Consider the following 6,549-nt stretch of genomic DNA (forward strand, 5'->3'; position numbering starts at 1 on the left):
AAAGATCTAATAGAAACCGCGGAGTTCCCATGTCTAGACCCAGAAGTTAAGATTTTTTTGAATTTTTCCAAAATAAGTGAAAAAATCGCCAATTTTCATCGTAGAGGTATGCTCTGCTGAGAAAAAGTGAAGAGTTCTGGCATAGGATTTAATTGTATTGCCTAGACATCTAAAAGATCTAAATAAAATCGTGGAGTTCCCACGTCTAGACCCAAATTTTTTTTTTTTTTCTAAAATAAGTAACAAAATCGCAAATTTTTAAAATATAGGTATGCTCTGCCCTGCGATTCTGTAACTCACTGTTAATCCGTGAGTCCACTACGCAGTAACAGCGCTCCCTTCGTCACTGACGTAATTGTTGGAATCTCATGGTATTCTGTTAAGAAATTTTACATTACGTCTTGATAAGTGGAGGCAGGTAACCTAGTAAGTTGTTGTCTATTAATATCGTGACAATTGACTCATTTTATTTTATAAAAAGAGTAAATTGTCAAAATTTTCATCATACATAAACAAAATATTTTTAATAAAACAAAATAGAGAACAAAATGGTCGACGTTTGAAATAAAATTAATAATATTAAAAACACTCTCAGCGCTGAGTTTTGCTGTCAAATCGTTCGTTTCGGTGTCATGTTACAATTTGGTATTCTGTTAAACAATAACCGCGACAAAAGCGCCGCTCAAATAAGATTGTTCACATTTGGAACTAAAATTTGGCACTGCTACACTTACGCTCCAAAATTGTTGGTATTTGGTATTCTGATACATACCATTTGACATCTCATCTCATTTGAATGAAGTTGCTCTTCCCTCGCTGAAATCGTCATGTACCAGTGAGTTAGCCATTTTTAGCGAAGTTAAAACTTGTTTTATGTGAAAATATTCTAACATAGGACAATCTATATGTATCTTGGGGTAAGTTTATAAAATAATATTTATCAATACAGCATTATTTTACGAAAAAAATTATATATATAAACATTAAGCTTCGTGAAATTGAACTTTGTTATTGTTACAGAAGGCCCGTTTCCACTTTTAAAGTTTAAACCTCTATTTCAAGAAATAAATGATGTAATCCATTAAAAAATACTTAATATAATATCTATAGATGGCGAAGAAAATGTAGGCACGAAACGACCAATTGGTTTCTCGGCGTTGGTTATTATCGCTTTTTTCCAATACTCAAGAAATTATATGGTACTGACGAAACCTAGAACATATGCTGCTGAGATGAACGAAGAGTCTAGTAAATACTAAATAGATGATCTAAGGTAAACATTTTGATTACTTTAGCATTAAAAATATAATTTTTATCCAAGAACCAATTTTTCGATGCAGTCTTGATCATGTCTTGTCTCCAGCAGAGATAAGTCGAACAAAAAACGATAAATAAGATAGGTAAATATTGTAATATATTTGTATTTTTCTACTATACTAAAATTATAAATCTAATAATTTCAGAGATCCCCAAATGTTCAAAATTCCTGATAGAAAAATACATTCTGCCTTTGAAGAAGAAGAATATTACATGTGTATCATACAACAAGGCCCCTGGATATAAAAAGACACAATAGTGCAGACATTTTCAAATTATTGAATTTCGACTATCCTTCAATTTATAATAAATGATAACACAGTACAATTTCGGTTCCTATATTTTTATAAAATATATTGATATAACATTAAGGTTTTGGATAAAAACATTATTCTGCTTTACACAAGTATGAAATACCATCATTACATACATGATGGTTTAAGTACTTATTAAGCTTTTTTAAATTTATCGTTCATAACTATTACTTTTTACAAACTAATTAGAAAATATATTAAAATAAATATATTTATCTACAAAATAAAGTAGATGTTATTGATTAGCTCTATGTGAGGCTGTGTTTTAATTAGTTTTTATTATACTTAAGTTTGTTTTACTGAAAGTTATTTTGTAGTGTGTTAAAAGTTTACTATAATCATTAAATTAAATGTTTAAAGTTATTATATTGTTCTTTTATTCACCTATAAAGTAACATGGCTTATATATTTTTCATTTCGGCTTAGCTATGTATTTAACTCGGTTACTACGTTTTCTATAGGCAGTCATTAAATAAGTGGTAGATTTAATTAATCATTTTATTAATATAATATTATTAGATACAAAAAAAAATATTATGAAGTACACAATTATCTTAAACACGGTAATACAATTTTTCATATAAAAATCATAGTTGTCCAAACTGCATTCAAAATAGATTAGTGGTCTCGGTTTAATATCTCTTCTTAACATTTCAATAATTGGTCATTTTCTTCCTCATTCTTGACAACTACCACTGATGGCTGTAATACAATGATTATCTGTTAAAATTGTAAATAGGAAAATGTGGTAGGTCACTGTACTGACACAATAATATTGCATAGCAATTTAATTATTGTAAAGTTAAGGTAAATAATAAAAAAACTTGCATAAAACACACAAAAACTTATATATGGGATATCTTTGTATTTCTAAGTAAAGTATCTTAAAAACATGTTTGATAATATTATAACTAAGCCAAATATTATTAAAAGTTTTATGGCTTAGTAATTTCGCACAGTATTTGATTCAGTACTATGAATAAAAAAAATCTTGAGCAAACCTATATTTAGACTCAAAAATCCAAATCCAAGTATGTACTTTAAAAACAATTATTTATTAATGAAACAAATCCAAGACCCATAAAGGGTATGTTTAGTTTTAAAGTGTAGTCAGCAGCAATAACTATCTTTTGATTGCTTCATTAAATAAGTTATGGCAATGTTGTTTCCAACATTTAAAATTAACGTTGATCACTTGAAATGGTATGAATTTGAGCAATTGAAAGCTTATATATTTGATCCAACATACCTAACATGATTATTTATACTTGTATTCTGAAATCTGAACAATTAAATTAAATTCAACTTGATCAGTTAAAATTAATACTTCTTATATTTCATGAATGGAATTTGAAGTTAGGAAACCTAAAAATATTTTTTTATTTGACATTTTTAACCAACACTTTCATTATTCTTTACAATGTCGCTTCGATTTAACCATTACATTTTTACATTTGACTTCAAATTTGCCATCAAACAAACAAACTTTGTTAACTGTTTTACTAGTCACTACTTATTCCTATTTATTTACTATGATAGTTATTATATTTCTAAAATAGTTTTAATAGAATTCAGTTTTTATGAGTGTTAGTAAAAACATAGGTAATATTGTTGTTGTGTGTTTGACCTCTGAATCACTTAAAAAGGTTGCAATAGTAGTTTCATGGCATCTAAAAAGTACCAACACTAGCACTTACACAAATGAATAAATATATAAACACTAATTTTTCTTCTTTATAGATAGGTACCCTTTTATTTTATAATTACTCAACAAAATATTATATGAAAACATTGGTATTAACCTTGGTTACCTTTAGTAACATTTTGAAAATTTAAAACACCTATCCATCCTGTTTACTTTGAATCCGTAGCCCATTTGCTGAGAGAATCATCGTGACATCATCTTTTATCTTTTTGTTAAGATAATATTCTTAAATTTTTTACAATATATCCAGATGTTAGGTATCCCTTGTTTCGTGCTGAAACATAATTAATATTTTTAAGTTTCTGTCGCTCATATACACCACGGCTGGTCAGTTGTCGGGTAAATACGAAATATAAACTCTTAATTGGAAGTTATAAACAAAATACGTAACTTACGATTGACTAATAAATAAACTCACTACTTACCTTTAAGCGGCCCCATTGCCAGATGGGTTTTAATAATTTTCCTCGCTATTCTATTATTTTCCATCAGATAAATCATTTTTGAGATATTTTCACGGTTTATCTTTTTTTTTAATATTTTTTTTAATTTAAACGTCGACCTTTTTGTTTTATTAAAAATATTTTGTTTATGTATGATGAAAATTTTGACAATTAACTCTTTTTATAAAATAAAATGAGTCAATTGTCACGATATTAATAGACAACAACTCACTAGGTTACCTCCCTACACTTATCAAGACGTAATGTAAAATTTATTAACAGAATACCATGAGATTCCAAAAATTACGTCAGTGACGAAGGGAGCGCTGTTACTGCGTAGTGGACTCACGGAATAACTATTATTTTATAAAAAGAGTTTCTCTCAAAGTGATTCTCTCAGCAAATGGGCTACGGATTCAAAGTAAACAGGATGGATAGGTGTTTTAAATTTTCAAAATGTTACTAAAGGTAACCAAGGTTAATACCAATGTTTTTATATAATATTTTGTTGAGTAATTATAAAATAAAAGGGTACCTATCTATAAAGAAGAAAAATTAGTGTTTATATATTTATTCATTTGTGTAAGTGCAAGTGTTGGTACTTTTTAGATGCCATGAAACTACTATTGCAACCTTTTTAAGTGATTCAGAGGTCAAACACACAACAACAATATTACCTATGTTTTTACTAACACTCATAAAAACTGAATTCTATTAAAACTATTTTAGAAATATAATAACTATCATAGTAAATAAATAGGAATAAGTAGTGACTAGTAAAACAGTTAACAAAGTTTGTTTGTTTGATGGCAAATTTGAAGTCAAATGTAAAAATGTAATGGTTAAATCGAAGCGACATTGTAAAGAATAATGAAATTGTTGGTTAAAAATGTCAAATAAAAAAATATTTTTAGGTTTCCTAACTTCAAATTCCATTCATGAAATATAAGAAGTATTAATTTTAACTGATCAAGTTGAATTTAATTTAATTGTTCAGATTTCAGAATACAAGTATAAATAATCATGTTAGGTATGTTGGATCAAATATATAAGCTTTCAATTGCTCAAATTCATACCATTTCAAGTGATCAACGTTAATTTTAAATGTTGGAAACAACATTGCCATAACTTATTTAATGAAGCAATCAAAAGATAGTTATTGCTGCTGACTACACTTTAAAACTAAACATACCCTTTATGGGTCTTGGATTTGTTTCATTAATAAATAATTGTTTTTAAAGTACATACTTGGATTTGGATTTTTGAGTCTAAATATAGGTTTGCTCAAGATTTTTTTTATTCATAGTACTGAATCAAATACTGTGCGAAATTACTAAGCCTTGTTACCATAAAACTTTTAATAATATTTGGCTTAGTTATAATATTATCAAACATGTTTTTAAGATACTTTACTTAGAAATACAAAGATATCCCATATATAAGTTTTTGTGTGTTTTATGCAAGTTTTTTTATTATTTACCTTAACTTTACAATAATTAAATTGCTATGCAATATTATTGTGTCAGTACAGTGACCTACCACATTTTCCTATTTACAATTTTAACAGATAATCATTGTATTACAGCCATCAGTGGTAGTTGTCAAGAATGAGGAAGAAAATGACCAATTATTGAAATGTTAAGAAGAGATATTAAACCGAGACCACTAATCTATTTTGAATGCAGTTTGGACAACTATGATTTTTATATGAAAAATTGTATTACCGTGTTTAAGATAATTGTGTACTTCATAATATTTTTTTTTGTATCTAATAATATTATATTAATAAAATGATTAATTAAATCTACCACTTATTTAATGACTGCCTATAGAAAACGTAGTAACCGAGTTAAATACATAGCTAAGCCGAAATGAAAAATATATAAGCCATGTTACTTTATAGGTGAATAAAAGAACAATATAATAACTTTAAACATTTAATTTAATGATTATAGTAAACTTTTAACACACTACAAAATAACTTTCAGTAAAACAAACTTAAGTATAATAAAAACTAATTAAAACACAGCCTCACATAGAGCTAATCAATAACATCTACTTTATTTTGTAGATAAATATATTTATTTTAATATATTTTCTAATTAGTTTGTAAAAAGTAATAGTTATGAACGATAAATTTAAAAAAGCTTAATAAGTACTTAAACCATCATGTATGTAATGATGGTATTTCATACTTGTGTAAAGCAGAATAATGTTTTTATCCAAAACCTTAATGTTATATCAATATATTTTATAAAAATATAGGAACCGAAATTGTACTGTGTTATCATTTATTATAAATTGAAGGATAGTCGAAATTCAATAATTTGAAAATGTCTGCACTATTGTGTCTTTTTATATCCAGGGGCCTTGTTGTATGATACACATGTAATATTCTTCTTCTTCAAAGGCAGAATGTATTTTTCTATCAGGAATTTTGAACATTTGGGGATCTCTGAAATTATTAGATTTATAATTTTAGTATAGTAGAAAAATACAAATATATTACAATATTTACCTATCTTATTTATCGTTTTTTGTTCGACTTATCTCTGCTGGAGACAAGACATGATCAAGACTGCATCGAAAAATTGGTTTTTTTTTTTTTTTTTTTTTTATAGAACGGGGGGCAAACGGGCAGGAGGCTCACCTGATGTAAAGTGATACCGCCGCCCATGGACACTCTCAATGCCAGAGGGCTCGCGAGTGCGTTGCCGGCCTTTTAAGAATTGGTACGCTCTTTTCTTGAAGGACCCTAAGTCGAATTGGT

The 6,549-nt window shown here is 27.5% G+C and overlaps 3 long non-coding RNA genes across 3 annotated transcripts; 2 read left to right on the forward strand and 1 right to left on the reverse strand.

The window, feature by feature from the left end:
* Window positions 1–799: 799 nt before the first annotated feature.
* On the forward strand, window positions 800–1,061 carry LOC125062954. The gene is made up of 2 exons (XR_007119437.1): window positions 800–917; window positions 1,021–1,061. It is a non-coding gene; the product is annotated as an uncharacterized LOC125062954 (long non-coding RNA).
* A 1,242-nt stretch (window positions 1,062–2,303) lies between these two features.
* Window positions 2,304–3,755, reverse strand: LOC125062952. The gene is made up of 2 exons (XR_007119435.1): window positions 3,434–3,755; window positions 2,304–2,333 (listed from the first exon to the last, which is right to left on the reverse strand). It is a non-coding gene; the product is annotated as an uncharacterized LOC125062952 (long non-coding RNA).
* Window positions 3,756–3,902: 147 nt separating this feature from the next.
* LOC125062953 lies at window positions 3,903–5,394 on the forward strand. Its single transcript, XR_007119436.1, has 2 exons — window positions 3,903–4,256; window positions 5,365–5,394. It is a non-coding gene; the product is annotated as an uncharacterized LOC125062953 (long non-coding RNA).
* The last annotated feature ends 1,155 nt before the right edge of the window (window positions 5,395–6,549 follow it).

The sequence above is a fragment of the Pieris napi genome (genome assembly GCF_905475465.1).
Source record: "Pieris napi chromosome W unlocalized genomic scaffold, ilPieNapi1.2 SUPER_W_unloc_2, whole genome shotgun sequence".
Lineage (NCBI taxonomy): Eukaryota > Metazoa > Arthropoda > Insecta > Lepidoptera > Pieridae > Pieris > Pieris napi.